Genomic DNA, 19,338 nt, shown 5'->3' on the forward strand with positions numbered 1-19,338 from the left:
GCACGGCTTGCTGTTTAGATGTTGTGGCAAGTGGTTGGCGCGCATGTGTTATGCTTATAGTTAATGGTCATGCGATTGAAAGACAAGGGAGACTATAACACGTCAGACTCTGGGAGAAGACCCTGTGGCAGGAAGAGAGAAACAGTGAAAGCATTTGCTTCTACAGACTACTTTCTGAACACAGGGAAAGAGTAGTTATAAATGTGGAAGAAATCATTAAGTCAAGAGTAACAACATAAAGTAAAACAAAGTCCAAAGCCTTAACCAAATGTTCAGGAGCCTGTAGGAACGCATAAAAAGGTGGGTTACACGTGTTTTTGGTTTGTCGTTGTTGTTGTTTAAGTTCACATAGTGGTTAAGGAAATGCCTCAAAGCATAATGTGCTTGCTTTGCAAGCATGAGGCCCTGAGTTTGATCTCCAGACCCATAACAAAAAAATATCACATATATGGTCATTTTTATGCATAATCCCAATGCCAGGGATAAAGAGACAGGTAAATCTTTCAGCCTCATTGGCTATTCAGTCAAGCTTAACTAGCAAGTTATAGGCCAATGAGATACCATATCTAAAAAAAAAGAAAAAGAAAAAAGAAAAAAGAAAAAAAGAAAAAAAAAGAAAAAGAAAAAAGAAAAAAAAACTGATAAATGATACCTAGATTGTTGCCTTCTAACGTCCACACAAGCCTGCACAAATGTACATATGCTTGGCATACATATGATTCTGCCTATGCTTGAAAGCACACATACACAGAGAGAGAGAGCGCGAGAGAGAGAGAGAGAGAGAGAGAGAGAGAGAGAGAGAGAGAAGGGAGAGAGAGAGGGGGAGAGAGAGAGAGAGGGGAGAGAGAGAGAGAGAGGAGAGAGAGAGGGGGGGGTGAGGGAGGGAGGGAGAGAGAGAGAGAGAGAGAGAGAGAGAGAGAGAGAGAGAGAGAGAGAGAGAGAGAGAATCAACTGAAAAATACTTACATACAAAGACAAGCACACAAGAGAAAAATCTGTAAGAGTTGAGTCTTATACAAATAGTAATACACAAATTGTAATGTACAAATACACAAATAGAAAACTCGGGAACTGATGGAGCTGGATTGCTAAGTCACATTTTGGGACAAAGCATTGACTAAAGTTGACTGAGTTTAAGTAATTGCATCCCAAAACAAACGTGCTCATTAGCTGGCAGCTTTGATGGACCATGAACCGGACGTACTCTGTACTCTGTTGATTTCCTTTTCTGTTGGGAAGATTGTCTTTAGTCTGGTGTTTCGGGGATAGGAATACAGGGTCTTCTTCTTAGTACATGAAATGTAAGTATTCAGAGCACTACATCATCAGTAATTCTTATGAATTCAATTTAATGTGCAGTATTTCTATTTACTTATTTGTATTATAATTGTGTGCACATATTAATTCTACACACTAATGAGATCCACTATGGTAGCTCCACACATGAAAATATGTTATGTACTGGGCACCAGTCATGTCCATCTGCTCTTCCTCTAGTCTGGACCCCCTTCGCCCTCTCTCCCTCTTTCTCTGGAACCTCCACCTCCTCCCATTTCCTTCTGATCTCTATCTGCTCTCAGAACTTAAAAAAAATCTTTCCACATGTGGAAAATAACATGAGGCATTTGTATTTTTGTGTATGGCTTGTTTATTTAACTTAACACAGTGTAATCAGATCCTATTTTCCTGACTTTGGGAGCATTTTATTATCTTTATGGATGAAAAATATCCTAATATTTCTTAAAACAACTTTGGTTTTTTTCTTTTTCTTTCTTTCTTTCTTTCTTTCTGGGGGGTTTGAGACACCTTTGCTTTTATTTTAAGAACAATATAAAACAAAGTGACTCAACTGACATTTATGCAGTGATTTGCTGTAAAATGTACGGCTTTTAATTTTTTTTGAAGGTGCTAAAGAAATTTTATTTTCCCCTATTTTTTCTTTCTTTTTTTTCCTCCTTTATTAATTTATTCTTGTTACATCTCAGTGGTTATCCCATCCCTTGTATCCTCCCATTCTTCCCTCCTTCCCACTTTCCCCTAAATCCCCTCCCCTAATTTTTATTTTTATAGTTAATCCCTTCATTTGCAAGTAAAAGATGGCCCTAGAAAGCATGGTAAATGAAATAAGCATGATAATGAATATTATATTACCTGCCATGTGGGGACAATTTTTTTTCTTAAGATGTTAAAAAGTTGGAGGGCAATAACTAGGAACTAGGAGGCCATAGGACAGCAGAGGGAAGCCAATGTTAGAATGTGGAGGGAGTGTTGTTGCAACAAACAGATGAAGATTAATCTTCTGGATGTGCAGGGAACTTGCTGAACCACACACTAAGTGAGATAAACGTGGGTCTGACTCTAGTGTTTGGGCCACCACGTCATCATGCCCCTTGTCTGAAGTCTTTATTACAAACATACCACTTGAGCTCACTGTCTCTGTCATTTCAAGGCCGGCCACTGACAAAACAAGCATGTTAGGTAGGATTCCTATTGCACACATGGGGAGGAGGTTCTCTCTAAGGTGATGTTATTCTGATGGAACTCACAGCATTGAGTTTATCCCACCCATTTCTTGTGGTTCAATCCATGCAGTGATGTAAAAGTCTCCTTATATAAGTGGTTAGATTATTCCCAAGAGCCAAATGGCATCTGCACATGAATAATGGGAATACATCAATCCGAGAAGTTCTGCTATCTGAAATTTATCTCAGATGCACCTACTGGCTCCAATCTGCAAAGGATTTTTATATAAGAATGGTTCTTACAGAAAACACTTTGTTAAATGTTGCAAAATTCTTTTATTTTTTTTAATATGCAGGGAAAGACACTCTTCCTTCACATTTCTGCAATAGTATCATATTCTCTGTTTAGAGTGGCATATCTAAAAAGCATAAAAATGAAAAGCTGCTGACACTGCAGCTGAAGGAGATTGTAGAAGGAGGGTATCTAGAAGTGAAAGGAGGAGCAAGTCGCATAGAGCCTTATGGCCACAGAGGACGCTGGCTTTTGCGTTAGATGAAAAGAAGCCAGTGAGATTTAACCACAGTAACTGACCTGGTTTGTCTTTAAAAACATCACTTTTGCTGCTCCACTACAAAGATCAAAGGGCAACGCCTGAAGCTTTGCAATTCCTTAGATACCTGCTACCACCCAAGCAAGGAATGAAGAGGTTTGATTCGTGTCATATTTTGAAAGTTCCAGTCAATAGCATTTACTGATGGGTTGGAGCTGGGGACGAATGATTGTCCATAGTAATGACCCAAAAACATCTCGTCAGAGTAACTAACAAAATTGAGATTCTTCAAACTGAGAGTTTGAATTCCTTGTGTCACACACAATAAATAAAATCAATAAGCAATAGGCATTTCCCTATAAATTTAAGGGGGAAGTTTAAGCAGCTGAAAATTTGATGTTAAATGTCACCGTGCCACAGAAGTTGATAAAAATCCAGAATTCACAGAAAACATGTTGCTATACGCTGTTGGTAGACCAGAAAAGGGACTGGTGAACTGATCCTTGGAATATGCAGAATATACTTTTGATTTACAGTAAGAGGAGTGAATGAAAATAAAAGTCACAAGATCCTGATAATGAGTGATTGGATATTTTGGCAGACAGCCACCTACATTCATGAGTGATTTTTCTGCGTTATGAAATTTCAAAACAAACGAACCTAGGAAATTGTTAAAAGCAATACAACTGGTGAAAGAATGGAAAGTACCTTCAGGAATTTTTTTATACTATGACTCTTGTAGAAAAATGAAGGCTGCCTGTCCCACTGTCCTGTGTAGAGTAGACTTCCAGAATATATGATGGGAGCACAGAAGAAACTAGCAGTGGGCATTAGAAGGTTTCCAGGGCTGGGGAAGAGCACTCAGTGCCTTCAGCCTACTCTATGGGCACAGCTCACAGACACATGAGCTGTTCAGGGACCTAATCAAAACAAGGATATATAGCCAAGTCTTTCCTACATAAATAGCTTTGGACCAAAAAGTATCTTCTTGGATCTTATCATAGTTATGAATATTTCACCCTCAAACAATGAAATGCTATACACAAATAGGTTTTCTGAATGACCTACAGTGTTTCTACAGAACCCTTGCACCCTTACCCTCATGCTGGTAACAGGTAGATTGTAGAGGCCTTGCCACATCCATCTGTTCAAGAGACACAACGCATCACAGAATAGCGGAGAGGGCCTTGCTTTTGGTTGGGAGTGACTGTGGGCTAGCTATCCGGATATGCTCTGGGATTCTCTCCTGTAAAACTTAGTATCTGCCTGCTAATAAAGAGGCAAATAGCAATCATGCTGCAGGCCTGTGCCAATGGAACATATTACTGGAAACAATTAAATCAATTTTTAGTTGCGAATTGTTGAAGTAGCTTTAGGCGGTGTCACTTACATGGCCTCAAATAATATCTCCGATGTTGCAGAAACAGTGATTTTTCTCTCTGCGCTAGATGCAGAGGGTTGGGTTTATTTTTTTCCCCTTCTCTTCCCTGAGCAAATCCCCATAACAAATAAAGTTACACTTCAAGACAGGATTACTCAGACTATTGGCTTTGCATGCCAATATTTACTTTAAGAAAAAAAATGATACTTCTGAGAATTCAAATAATATGTTTAAGTATTTCCAGGCTATAGTTCTGAGTGCATTTGTCTTGGCACTAGTTTGCCATGAATGTGTCAGGTTTTAAGAAAGATGACTCTCCAGCCATAAGTGGATGTCTTCATTTGGTACATCACACTTGATCAACACCCTTCCATGGACTCCTTTGGTGTTAGCATTTGCTAAGTTTCCTAGCCCAGTGGCTGTGAGGTTACTTATAGAAAATTATCATCTCTTGTAGGAATGATCTCATACTGCTTAAGAGTAAATAACAAAATGATGAATGAGGAATAAGAGAAATTGGAAGAGGGCTGGAGCGAACGAAAGCGGGACACAGAGGGAGGCAGGGAAAGGGAAGTTTAGAACATTCTAAAGGAAGGAAGGTGTGGAGAGCGAACTATGAGGATAATATCATTAGTCAGCTAGCTGTCCCTGAAGACAGTAGTCAGATCCTTGTCCCCACCTTAAGTAAACTGAACATATTCAATGTAAGGGAATGCCATTTTCCAACGATACATATTAAACAATATACAAAGTTTATTTCCCTTATTTGAATTATTTATCAGATCGTTCAATGTACACAGACATTGTGTGTGTGTTTGTGTGTGTGTGTGTGTGTGTGTGTGTGTGTGTGTGAGAGAGAGAGAGAGAGAGAGAGAGAGAGAGAGAGAGAGAGAGGCAGAGAGAGAGAGAGAGGCAGAGAGAGAGAGAGAGAGGCAGAGAGAGAGAGAGAGAGAGAGAGAGAGAGTTTAAGACAGTCAGAAATTTCTTATTTACTAATCTTTTCACAACTTAGGAAACAACAGAACTAAATTCTGTGTGACCACAGGTATAAATTCCATGCTGTGTGCTAGATCTACTATACACAATCTGTAGATACAAAATGTGTGTGGGCGCTACTCATTTAACATGGAGAAGTCAATCTGGCGCCTACCTTGAGCCATCAGTCCTATGGATTAGTATTCATGGTACTGGGAGCTACACTGCAAGTTACCAAAGGACAAAAGTAAATAACAACGCAGCCCCGAATCCTTCAATCAGCAGTGGTGTTTTACTTGCATGATACATTGGTGCAATAGTGGCAAAAAAGCTTGAGGGAGTAAGCACCAAAGATCTGATTTAGGCAAAGAGAGACATTCCTATGTTTCTCCTAATTTTTTTCTCTGTATAAGACCAATAATGACTTATGACCACTTCTTGATGGGAATAAGCATTTGCAGCTCAAGTGAGCAAACAGCAACCTATACAACCCTCCTCCATTTGAGGGAATGGGGCATCGTTCTCTTAAGGTTTCTTCAGGTTCAATTGGGGCAAGTAATACCTTTGAATGGGCCCCCCAAAATTGGAGAGAATGGTTAAGCCATTTAGTGATTGCACTTGTGGTTCAGTTTCCAAATGTTAAGAGATTCTAGGCTTAGTAGGAGATTGAAAAGGTGGCCCAAATTAGATCAGAAGTTTTCTACAATGTTGTCCAAGGAGCTGTCCAAATCTGATGGGTAAAAGCAACAGAATCATCTGGAACTCGAACTAGGAGGATGTCAGTGTCCATCATGCTGGGAGGAATGATTCCTGTCAGATCTGATCCAGCTGGTTCCTTTATCTTGCATACATAGGCAAGGAGATGGGAGCTGAAAGGAAAGAAAGGGAGATTTAGGACCATTGAGGGAGGGTAGAACAAAAGCTAGATAATTGAACCTACTCTTTAACTCAAGGCCTTAATTGTTACTTATAATGAAGGTTATGTCGAAGTCATTGCTATAGAATTTACTATACTGATACAAAACATGAGCATGTCAAATACTTGGCAGATTTTAACACAAGAATATATATCCTAAGTGTAACAGATAGACAAGACAGGAAATACACTTACTTCAAATGGAACGAATGCAGATGGCCAATTCACTATGAATGTAACATGTATAGAACTCATTATTCTCATGATTGTCACATGGTTTTCCCTGCTATATGTTGATTGTTTTATACATGTGGAATAAACTAAAAATATTTTTTTAAAAAAGAGGTAGGAGGGCTGTGGGAGGGAGGGGGAGATGGGGTTATAACCAAGATGTAAGGTGAATGAATGAATGAATGAATGAGTGATGAAAAAGAAATAATAAATAAAGTGAAGGAATAAAAAGAGATCTGATTTAAGTAAAGGTGTACTCTGCAAGATGAAACCCACACTCAACACCGGCCTGGTAGACAAGAACCTGAGGCTAGGTAGGGCTGGGACTCAGGGGAAAACCAAGTGCTACTGACCTACCACGAAAAAATGGCTTCTAAGGATATTCCATACACTCATATATCAGTGCCTCGCTCAACCTTCATCAGAGAAACTTCCTCCTGCAGCAGACAGAACAAATAGATACCCCGAGCCAGACAATACACTGAAAGTGAGAGACCTTGATATACTCATGCTTAAACAGTATGTCTCCGTCAAACTCCTCCCTGCAGGGTTCAGAGAATCCTACAAAAGAGGAGGGGAAAAAAGCAGGGCAAGAGGAGACAGAGCACACTAAGGAATTAAGGTTCTCTAGATACAACAGGGATGCTGTTCATATAAACTAACAGAGACTGTGTGAGCATGCACTGGGCCTGAACAGGCCTACACCAGATGGGGTCCCAGCGCCAAGAAGAAAAATGAGCACCCCCCAATCCCCATCCCTGTCACCTTAATTGTATAATATATATACATGCTTCCAGTTGGGGAGTTTTATGGGATGTGTGTGTGTGTGTGTGTGTGTGTGTGTGTGTGTGCGTGTGCGCACGCGTGCATATATGTGAATAACTCCGAGTCTATATTTCCTTCTTGTGATTTTTTTCCTTAGGCCCTTTTCTCTTGCTTGGTTGTTTAATTAGTTTGTTTTTTGTTTATTTTATTATTATGCCTTAGAAGCATGTGTGTTTTCTAATGAGAGACAGAAAGGGTGTAGAACTGGATGGCACTGTGTGAAGAAACTTATCCTGGGAAGACACTGCACACAGTTTTCCTCACCCTAGATAGGGAGCACACGAAAGACAAAAGTATGATAGCACCAAATCTAGTGTGGTGGGCCACTGCGTTTTATTGGGTTTTCTTACATGAGTATGGGTGAGGGCTTTCTGACAGGAGCAGAAATGACTCAAAAACTGCTGTATTGCCAAAGCCCACCCAAGAACAAGTGACAGTGACAGCTCATGAAAGTTGGGAACCTGAAGCACACTCAATTCTTTCTCTGTTGATACTAAGAGCAACTATTTACCATACGCTATCATTATAAGTGAATATTCCAATTATCCTAATACATCTGGAGATCCATTATTTAACTTTTATATGTGCAAGGATGGAAGACATCTAAAGTTCCTGGACAAAACAGTATTATAGAATCACAATACACGTCAGAGACTGGCTACAGCTCAGGGTAAATTCAAATAGGTGGGAAATAAAAAGTAAAATTAGAGACATGTTCTAAACCATGATGTATTATTGCTTTAAACCACTGTACAGTTGCTAAAATTATCAAACTATGTAATTTCAATGGGTGAATTTAAAGAATATATTTACTTGCCTATTTCAATTTATTTTGACTTCATTTCTTTTTTAAATTTTTTCACTTTATATCCTTTTTTGTTGTATGGCCCTCCTTCATTGCCTTTATTGTTTTTGAGAATTTTGAACGTGTGTATATTGTGTTTTGATTAAGTCTGCTCCTTACCTATAATTCATCCTAATCATAATCCCCTTTAAATGTTTGTTTTGCTTTTGGTTTTTTGAGATAGGTTCTCTCTGTGTATCTCTGTGTTGTGGAAGTCGCCTTGTAAACCAGGCTGACCTGGAATGCATAAAGATCCACCTGTCTCTGCCTCCTGAGTCCTAGGATTAAAGGCATATGTCACCACACCTGGTAAATGATTTTTTAAAATTGCACCAAGTTTATTCAGTGCTTTAACTTTGTGTATGAGTGTAGGCTGTCCACAGAAGTGTGCGTAGCCTATTAGGCAGTGCCTCCCTAAAAATGTATATATTTCTAAATGAAGACACACATGTGCGCACACTCACATACACAGGTGCACATGCACACACAGACACATATTATACATGAAATATGAAAGGCTGAGGTATCTATCATATATTGATTTCATAATTACAAAATCTTACATGAAGCTTGTAAATTCTCCTAAAAGATACATTTTTGGAGTTGATTTCAATTGTACTTGCAAAGCAGTGCCCATATAATAAAATATGTTATTTTACAAATCAAAAAAATATAAGTAGTGTACAAGACCTCTTAAAATGAGAAACCTGATGCTTACTGAGACTAGCAGATATATTCTGGAAAGGTTAAAATTATTTGAGTACTGTTCATCTGTATGCAAATAATACCATAGCTTTCTGATCTTGATTTTAAAATTGGAAATATTATTACTCATGCAATTCACACACACCTACACACACAGACACACACACATGCACACACACCCAAACACACACACACACACACACACACACACACACACACACACACACTTGACTCTGTTATACCAGGGGTAACCCTAGCTATGATGAGGACAGGTAGTGTCAGATCATCATTGAAATTTAGGTTAGTCTTATTTCTTTCTTCACTGATGATTGATTTAATCTCCACTGCAAGATTCACTAGAATCTTCTTTCCCATAGAAACTAGTAAATGCCTAGAATGAGGCTACACCTCAGAGTGGAGACAACTTTTGACCCATGCTTTGGCTAGCTCCATGGCTCTTAGCCCTATTGCAAGGTAGAAACTGCAGTTTGTGGTAGATTTATATGGTGATGGAAACTTGTTGACCTTATGACCTCCAGGATACAGAGAAAGATGGAGAAGGTAACAAGGATGAGTCAGCACTTTCAAAGATGGACCTCTGATAGACACTGTCTTCTTGTTTCCATCACTTCTTAATACTTCCACTAAGTTATGCATCTGTCAGTGGATAAACCCATCTATGAAGTCAGAGCCCTCAATACCTGGTCATCTTAAAATGTTCTCACCTGGAACTCAAGCCATTATTGCAAGAACATTTGGAAGTTATTTAGACTTGAGTAATAGCAGCTGACCTTTGAGAAGCACATAGGATTACTTTATCTCTAGGGAGAGGGAGGAAGGGATGGAGAAAAAGAGGGGGATACAGAAAGTGGGTGTTTTGACTATTCCTGGCCATCAGTTTAAGATTTCATGTTTGGCATTAATAGAATATTTAATCTACATTGTGAAATTTACTAGATGGTGCATTTGCACATGAAGACTAATCATTCAGTAAATTTTGTCTGCTACCCTTTTATAAGAACCTTGGCCAGCATTTGTGGCTTTTGTACAATCTCCCTCACCACAGATGATCTTGTGAGGTAGACAAGAAAGTCAGATCAGAGGTTAAACTTATGCTCACTGGAGAATATATTATCATTGGTCATGATGGTAGCCAGAGAGGTGGCTACCATCCAACACTAAGTCACATGGGAATGCAGGATAGCAGGGCTGAAGAAGAGATGGCTCTGGTGGTCAAGCTACTGGCCAGGAGTTCAATCCCTCAGCACCCACATGCAAGCTGGGTGGTATATAAGTATAAAACCAGTGCTGGAGAGCAGAGACAGAAGGATTTGGGATTTGAAGACTAGGTAGTCTAGGCAGTCAAAGAGGTCCAATTTCAAAAACTCTGTCTCAAAAACAAATCAGAGCACGAGGAAGACATGCGACATCAACCTCTGACCTCCCCATTCAAAACACAAATGCACACACACACAAAAAAGGGGAGAAAAGAATCAAGAAAACCTAAAATTGGTCATAATAAACATAATTTCACTTTCTTGTTCAAGAAGTGAGCATAATTTAAAAATTGTTGGATTTATAGTTCTTAGTCATTTGAATTTTATAATTTGAAATTGTTAAATTTCTAACCATGCCTTAGGTATTGGTTGGCTTTTATGACTGTTTAGTTTTTGCCAGGCTCCCTACTATCACTACCCAGGACATGAGGTAATGTTTTGGTTTATGAAATATTTGGAATAGACTTGAACATGAAAATTAAACTGAAGCTCTAAAGCATTAACTAAAAGACCTTTCATAATGATTATTCAACTGCTGTCTCCTCATTTTCCAAACAAATAATGTAAAGGCAAACATGCTTGGGGCACTTTAGTAATTAAATCTCTTTAAAAAAAAAAAAGGTCCAAAGAGTGGCATTCACTGTAAGGTGTTTCATGGTTAGGTCAATTGTCTTTGGAACAGTTTACAGAGTTACAATTTCCATGTTGACATGCATACAACACTCTGGCAGTTTATGTAGGAACCTTAATGTTGCTATTGGCTTGTCCTTTTAATGAATTATAAAATCATTACAGCAGATATTATATGATAAGCACTATCATCAATTTTCTGAGATTGCTGGAGATCTTAAAGTGTAATATTTGGCATGTTAAAAGTTTCTACACTCCTTAATGCTGAACATTTTTATTTAGTTAATTTATGAATGCTAGCCTATATTTAACTTTTTAATAGCCAAATTACTGAAGGTTCAAATTTTAATTTTATTTCATTATAAAGTGATATATACATTAATTACATGAATGTTAAAATAAGTAAGACATTTATTCTCTTGAATGTAATGAAAATAAATTAGGGAACAATAGAGAAAAGAAAATTGAAAAGCATCTTTCTTGAAAACTGTAACTTTTTTTTTTTAATATTTCATGACATGGTGTCTTTTATTCCCTAAATTTTTCATCAATTACAGGAATTAAGACAGTTGTGGTAACTTGTGACTATGCTCCCTGTTAAAGAAAAAACAGAAAATGACTCTTTGGGAAGTTGTTGAAATGGTCCTGTGAGTTAGGGTATCTGCTGTTCAGACTGATGATCTGAGTTCAAGACTCGGAACTTATAGGATGGAAGGAGCAAACCGACCTCTGTAAGTTTTGTTTTGAAACTCACACATGTGTCATGACATGAGCACACTTATATGCTAAATAAAGCTAATAATTAATTATTTTTAAAGGTTCATATTTGTATAAAATGCACAAAAATTACTTGTGCTGGGCAATACTGAAATATCTGTCAGCCTTGAGTTTCTGGAGGAGACTGCCATTTATTACAAAAACCTTCAGGCTCCTTACCATAATAATTAATGGGGAAAAGCTACATTTAAAAGAAAACATTGTATGTCTTATTACTGAAATGCCCAAGAGTGAACACGAGCATATAGAATGAGTAAGAATATGTCTTTTCTTCATTTTTGACCTAAAATTAGAATCACACAAGTGAGAAGGTGGAAGCATTCATAGATAAAGACAGGAATACCAATATTAATTTTCCTAATTACCTATTCTCATAGCATCTGCACACTCATGCCCAGAGCCTCAAGACCCTTATATTAAATTAATACCTTGTGTGGATCCCAGTCTCGTGATTTCAATTTCCGGAGATGAGGAAGACTAGAGAATGCATCAAGGACATCATTTTAGGTTTCAGACGTCCTGAAGATTCTTACAGAGTTTATTAGGTAAAGGAAAGATGCTGCAGTTCCCTCAGCGACACAGGATTAAAAAGAATCTCTGAAGGGGAACAAGGGAAGTGAAAGAAATAATGATTCAAACTAAGGATGTGATGTGTGGCTAACTTTTTCTTCACTCTGTAACGTTTGGAAATTACTCTTCACTGCCCACTTGGATTAAAGAAAGCTGGTTCCCATAGAAACGGACTGTCTCTGATTTCACAGTCTGTGGCACACAAATAACTCAACTTTCTGGAAGCAAGGGTGATCTGTTGCCAGAGCTCAGGGACAAGTCTGCAAATGTGGAACCTCACCTGGACTGGGAAAAATTACTGACCTATAATCCTGAATATTTGGTGCTTGAAGAAACATGAGCACCTATCAAGCAGGTTTAATAACATCCAATTGAGTTATCAGAGGTGAGAAAAAGAAAGGTAATTTATAGAACTCTCAGAGAGCTAAGATTCGTCAGTCAGTTTGTACGTCCTTGTATTGGTTGAGGCAGGACAATAGTACAGCTCTTGGGAGGATGGAGAATGGAGTTGGTCCTGAGACCTGCATTCAGGATCTAAGGGTCTATGTGATCTTGGGCAAACTTCTGTCCTCACAAAGCCTTCATTTTGTTGCTCTTATAAATGAAGGTAATGCGAACCTTGTTAATTTGTCGGTAAGATTAAATAAGTCAGTTTATATCAATGACATAGACTATTGATGGTTATATTTGAAGGATTCAGCAAATGATACTCTGTTAAGAATCTGTCCCACAGCTCCTCAATGAACAGCACAGTGCACGATGGGAGGCTAAATGCACAAAGATGACGAAACGCTGCTAATACTATTAAATATTATTTACAGATTTGAGACAACATTTATATTTTATGCCTGTATTGGTTCTCATATATACATTGATATGCACTCACACAGTTCACATCCTTCAGTTTCTCATTTAATGCAAATCTAAATATTTTTTATATATTATGAGCATTCAGTATTCTATTGTGTTTAATATCATTTGTTAATGAGTTTCACGTTCTCAGAAATGTAACATAACTTTTTTTCAAATATTGAATTTTATGTCTGAGTGCACATAGGTCTGTACATTTGATTTTTATTTGGCTCCACTGGAACACCAATTAGACCTCAAAATTATTATTTTAGTGACTAGGGCTTTGGTAACCAATTCTCAACATTTAAAATAGTTGTACTTTATCCTCCACATGTTTATAATCATGACGTACATAATTTCTCTTATTAACTTTTCAGATAATTCCAAAGTTATTTGTATGCTCTGCACAAATGAAGGTGACTTCTCAACAAAGACCAGTGCAGTTGGAATGTTAGTAACACGCATTGATTCCGAGGTGGAGTGCGCATATTGTATTGAGTGTTACCACTCAGGGAGAACCCCATGGGTTTTCTGGTACCATCCTTCTACATATGTACTTTTGGTAGTATTTCATCGCTTCCCATCATTTATGTATTATTATTTTATAGTTAAGTAGTTGATTTTTGAACTAGGATCTTGCTCTGTAGCTCACATTGGTCTTTGACTCACCATCTTCTTGCCTCAGTTTCCCATATGTTGCGATTATAGGTTTCGGCCGCCACACATGGCTCCTCTATATATTTTGTAGCCAAATTATTTTTAATTGCGTATGTGTGTGTGTGTGTGTGTGTGTGTGCTTGTGTGCATATGCTTGTACTCATGGATGCTGGATCATGCATTGGGTGGTACTATTTTGTGTTTAGAGATCAGACAAGAACTTGTGGGAGCAAGTTTTCCCTCTCCACCATAGGTCTGAGCTGAAGTTCTCTGGCTTGGTTATAGGCGATTTTTACCAGTTGAGCCATTTTACCCATTCATGAATAAAATTTTAATAAAGGTGATGTGGAAAGGGTTTAGTTTTACTTTATAACTGTTATCTTAAAGAAGTGTTATATTTTTCTGGCTGGTTATTTTGGTATACACAGTTATTATCATTCTAAAATTGCATTCATCTTTTCCAACTTCTATATTCTGAACCTGCCAGTTAATTTTTAAAACATTTACCAGCTGTTAAAATGATAGTGGAAGGATAGTCTAAGGTTCGTGGAAAAAAATAATGAAAAATGAGGAGACCCTCCTAGGCACTGAGGCATCTCTCTAGGTGAAGAAACTTCTCATGTGGCCCATGCGCATTGCTTCTCTTTCTGCCTCTCCTAAAATATTGTAAAGTCTGTTTGAGCCATACGTTCCAAGATACAAGTAAAGGTTCCTGCTCTCTGTTTGCTTCTGGGCTTGTTTGCCTTCAAATCCATGAGTCACTTGTCCTATTCTTGTTAGTTTATACCACGCTACATTCCCATCCGTCAAGTGACTTTCATCCAGCTGCATCCTGTGGGTTCCCGTGTGTAGGGTACAGGCTAGAATGGACACTTCTTTTGCTTCCATGGCAGTGTGAATTATCTACATTGTGTCTATGCCCTGTTTTATGCACAACAAGTTAACCAGGATTCCATCCCTCATCCTGGAAACACCGGATCTCCTGGCTCGTCATATTTTTGGTGCTTCCTGCTTAGTGGGGATTGTCACTGCCTGTCTCATCATTCCTGTTTTTCTTTCATTCTTTCTTCTTTCTTTCTTAGCTTTCTTTCTTTCTTTCTTCTTTCTTTCTTAGCTTTCTCATCATTCTGTAAAAATCTATACAATTTTAACTCACTCTATTTTATTCTTATTTGTTTAGCTGTTTCTCTGTCTCTGTCTCTGTCTCTCTCTGTCTCCGTCTCTCTCTCTCCTCCCCCCCCCCCCCCTGTATGCCACACATCTATGTGGAGGTCAGTTTTATCCTGTCTTTATGAGGGTACATGGGGTCAAGTTTAGGTCGACCAGTCATGGTGGCAGGCACCTTAACACTTTCAGCTTGCTGGACCCAATTTTATATTCTTATATGGATTTTATTTCTTCATTAGATCCTGACTGTTATGTCACCATTTTCCCCAAATTCAGTTCCATTTTTTTCTTTAAAGCTGATGCATAAAAATAGATTCCTGTAATACCTTCCCAGAAGTGCATGGTTATTTTGATATCATAGTAGCACTACCTATTTGCCAGGCAAGTATGTTATGGAGACTTTGTTAGAAGGTGTCATGGATGTAGTCTTCTTAGAAAGTCATAAAGTTTTCTCACAGGGGAAATTGCATTGAATCTGAAATGGACAAGGCTTGATGCTACAGTATCTGGCAATGTTATTTTATGTTTTCTATAGAATTAAAAACATGACATTTAAAAATTTAAGTGGTTGCCTCTCTGATACTTTTCCTTGGCTACTGCTATTCTGTTGATTGACTTCATAGGAAAACATTCATTGTGTCATTTCCTGCGGATGCTTGGAAATGAGGACTTTCTGTGCTATCTGAGCTAGAAAAATAGACAGACTAAAAGGAACTGAGCAACTGGAATTTGACTCCTGATATCAGAATGTGAGTAGCAATTCTTTAAGGTAAAAACACCATTTCACTGCATCACCCACCAAACTACAAACCCTGTAAAGTTTAGATAGTACCTGTGCTGTTGCCTACCATGTCTCAGCCCTAGAAGGCTACCGCCTTGGTTTAGAAATACTCAGCCAATACTTGATGAATAAAAATAACTCCATGAGATGATTTGAAGAAGCTACCCACAGAATTACATCCTATCTTGGGGCAGGAGCGATGGCTCAGCAATTAAGAGCACTGGCTGTTCTTTTAGAAGACTCAAGTTAGATTCTCAGCACCCACATAGCAGTTCACTATGATCTTTTTATCTCCAGTGTCATCCAGATCATCTGCTGCCCTCTTCTGGCTTTCTGGGTCACTAGACATGACATGATGCACAGACAAGCATGGAGACAAAAACAAAACAAAACAAAACAAAGCCAACAACAAATAAATCCAAAGTGGAAACAAGGTTTTTCATTACCTTCTGTCTGTGGCCATGCAATAAGGAGGAGGAAACTCATATACTGGTGTGGACTCTGTCCTTATTTACTTTCTTCTATTTCAGAATTGCCCATCTTGGTTCCTCACTGTGACACCTCTACCCTACAGAGAAATATGAGCAAAAACATAATGTGTTTTATCTACAAAAGTATCAGAAATGAGAATGCTGTTGTTTTATTTATTTTTTTAAAAAATCAACTCAAATATTATAAAAGCTCTTTCTGAGTGAGCCTTAGGCCCAGCTACAGAGGTGGGGATTACAACCAAGACACGGAGGAAAACGATGCTTGGTACTAGAGCCCTAGCCAATTCCCTGAAGTTAATAGAACTATATATATAAGATAACTTACTCCACCACCATATTAGATCAGTATAATTCCAAGGCCATTGTAGAAAACCACAAACTTGTCAAAAGGAAGATTAAAAAAAAATGAATGTGGGGGGCCCAGTCCCAATGAAACACCCACAACACAACTCTTGTACTTAAAGTTCAGGGGGCATTGTGGAAAAGGGAGAGAGAAGACTGTAAGAGAGAGATAGGGGTCCAGAAAATATTATGTGAGATCTGTCTTCTAGAAATAGTAAGAAAGCTATTCCCATGGTAGCACAACAAATGGCATCCTAAACACGACCTAAACATTTACAACACCAACAGATGTGCCAACCAGAAATAGGGAACTCTTAAGAGGCTTCCACCCCTAAACAAAGAAGCACAGAAAATTAATGTCTCAGAGAGGAGTAAACAGTCTTCTCCGGAGATGAACACCCACCCCTAATTATACGTATATAAGCAACACTAAAGAGACTCCACAAGTTTGATTTGCATATTTGTGTGTGTGCTCGCACATGTAACAGTCATAATCAAAGAAAAGAAGGCAGGAGTTTGACTGAGAATAAGGGGTGTCAGGGATGGGTGGAAGGGATGGGGGCACGTGAGGAGCTGGAAGGAGGAAAAGAAAAGAAGAATGATGCGATTAAAATTTAATTTAAAAATCCATTTGTTTCCTACCAATACACTGCTTCCTGCTTCCCTGTTTTCTTTCCTCCTTCTTTCTCCTATCCCCTCCTCATTTACATTGCCTAGTTGTGTGTCACTGTCTATCACAGACTGAATCTGAACTACTAATCCCCATGCTTCAGTCTCCTGAGTGCTGGGATTCCATGCACACATGCAGGAGCCTGCTACAGTGTTTTCTTATTGAATGGCGGGCACCCAAGAAAGTGTCTATTTGATAGAGGGACTAATAGGGAAAAAAGAAGATCAATGGGAGTGGATCAAGAGATGCTACTGAGTAAGTATGATCAATATATATATATATCATATACATATAAATATACCACACATATAAATATATATCATATATAAATATGCATAAATTGTTACAGCAAACACATTAATAATGTGTAGCTAATGTCTAATAATAAAGACCTCTTAAAACTGCCCCCTAAGAGGAGCTGGAGAGATGTTTCAGTGATTAAAAGCACTGGCTACTCTTCCAGACACCAGAGTCGAATTCACAGCATCTACATGTTGGCTCACAACTGTTTGTAGCTCCTGTTCGAACAGATCTCACACAGGCATATATGCAGGCAAAACACCAATGACCATAAAACAAAAATAAACAAATCATTAAAATCCCCTTAAATCAGCATAGGAAGTCATTTAGTGGGGCTTTGCACTGGTTTTTTTTTTTTTTTTGGTATTTTATACTTTTTAAAATTAATTAATTTATTCACTTTACATCCTGGTCATAGCCCTATCTCTCCTCACCTCCCAGTCCCACCCACACTTCCTCTCCCCTAACCCCTCCCCCTTATTCTACAGAAAAGGAAGTCCCCCTTCCTGTCCACCTCAGCTCATCAGTTTGTATCAGGACTGAGCTTGCCTTCTTCTCCCGAGGCCAGCTCAGGATTCACCGGGGTCCTTTAGTAAGGGGAGCTGGACCAGGTGCTGCCTCAGACGTGGACTCTGTTTGTTACCAGCTGTTCAATCACTTCCCCCTGGTGGGGCTTTGGACTTCTACATTTTTTTTTTCTCATTCTGGTATTCTCTGTGCTGTTCACTCTTTCCTAAGAAACTACCGAGTCAGTCAAAGAATTAACTAAAAAATCGGCCATTGTGGGGTATCTTCCTGATATCCAAGCTCTTAAGAAGCTAAGGCAGGAACATCAAGTGTTCCAGACCAGACTGAGTTCAGCCTCTATGGCAGGACAAAGCAACAATCAAACAAACAAAGAATTAATAAACATAATGAGCAGTTTCAACATACACACACACACACACAGCCTCTCAGATGACTAAATTAGAGTTTTGTAACACAACTCTTCCTTATTGATTCATGCACAACAAGCTGAGATCACCTACCGTAGCCCATCAGACCTCATCTTTGATCCTCTTCTTTCATATACATTCTTTGAGGTTTATGAATTTAAACGTTCAATATTTTTTGTAAGTTTCTTAGAAAACTGAATTGAAAAGTCAGAAGTACTCTGTTACTACAACATAAAATTATTATGATTGTATTATTTCCCCTTTTCATTCCTCCCACACTACCCCATAATTCATCTTTTCTAGTGACAGATTGAGATCTGCTAATTAAAAAAAAAAAAGGGTATCTAGCCTAGCACTCTGCAATTGTTGAATTGTTGTCTGTCAACACAGAATATACGAACTTTCTTCCAAAATAAAGCAGGGTAGATAACCCCACACCTCTCTAAGTCTTGTCATATTTTAACCACAGTGTCCTTTATAAAAGGGACTCACAGAAATGCAAGCTGCTCTCATTACTAGGGCTGGTTTCTTTTGGAAGTCACACCTGCAGCTATAAGCAGCCCACTTGTCACTGACAGTTTCATGCCATCCTCAGCGTCGGAAGCTTTGGTGGGGCTGAGTTGAGTAACCTCGGGAGACTCAATCCAGTGCTGCAGGCAACTTCGCAGGGAAACAAGGAGTGACTTTAGAAGGGATGTGTCTCAGCTTTCCAGTTCAAAATAAATCATGCCCCTGCTTCTTCCTTAGCTTGTGACTCAAGCCACTTTTACTTAACACATAAATGAACCTAAGAAAAGAAAAGAAAAGAAAAAAAAAGGAGAAGACATTTTCTCTTTGGTTAAGACAATGCTTTCTCATCCTTTGTGCCTTGTTTTCCTTCCTTAAAAAAGCAGTTGCTCCCATTATTTTTAAACTATGATTTTTAACAATCTAGTTTTTAATACGGCTTAAAATGAACTAACGTTTGTAAATTAGTAAAAGTTGGTTAATTAAGGAAAC

General features: G+C 38.4%; 1 long non-coding RNA gene across 1 annotated transcript; it reads right to left on the bottom strand.

The window, feature by feature from the left end:
- Nucleotides 1-5,647: 5,647 nt before the first annotated feature.
- LOC311597668 lies at nt 5,648-16,155 on the bottom strand. The gene is made up of 3 exons (XR_014779315.1): nt 16,048-16,155; nt 12,003-12,171; nt 5,648-6,238 (listed from the first exon to the last, which is right to left on the bottom strand). It is a non-coding gene; the product is annotated as an uncharacterized lncRNA (long non-coding RNA).
- Between the last annotated feature and the right edge of the window lie 3,183 nt (nt 16,156-19,338).

The sequence above is a fragment of the Acomys minous genome (assembly GCF_964271855.1).
Source record: "Acomys minous genome assembly, chromosome: 5".
NCBI classification, from domain to species: domain Eukaryota; kingdom Metazoa; phylum Chordata; class Mammalia; order Rodentia; family Muridae; genus Acomys; species Acomys minous.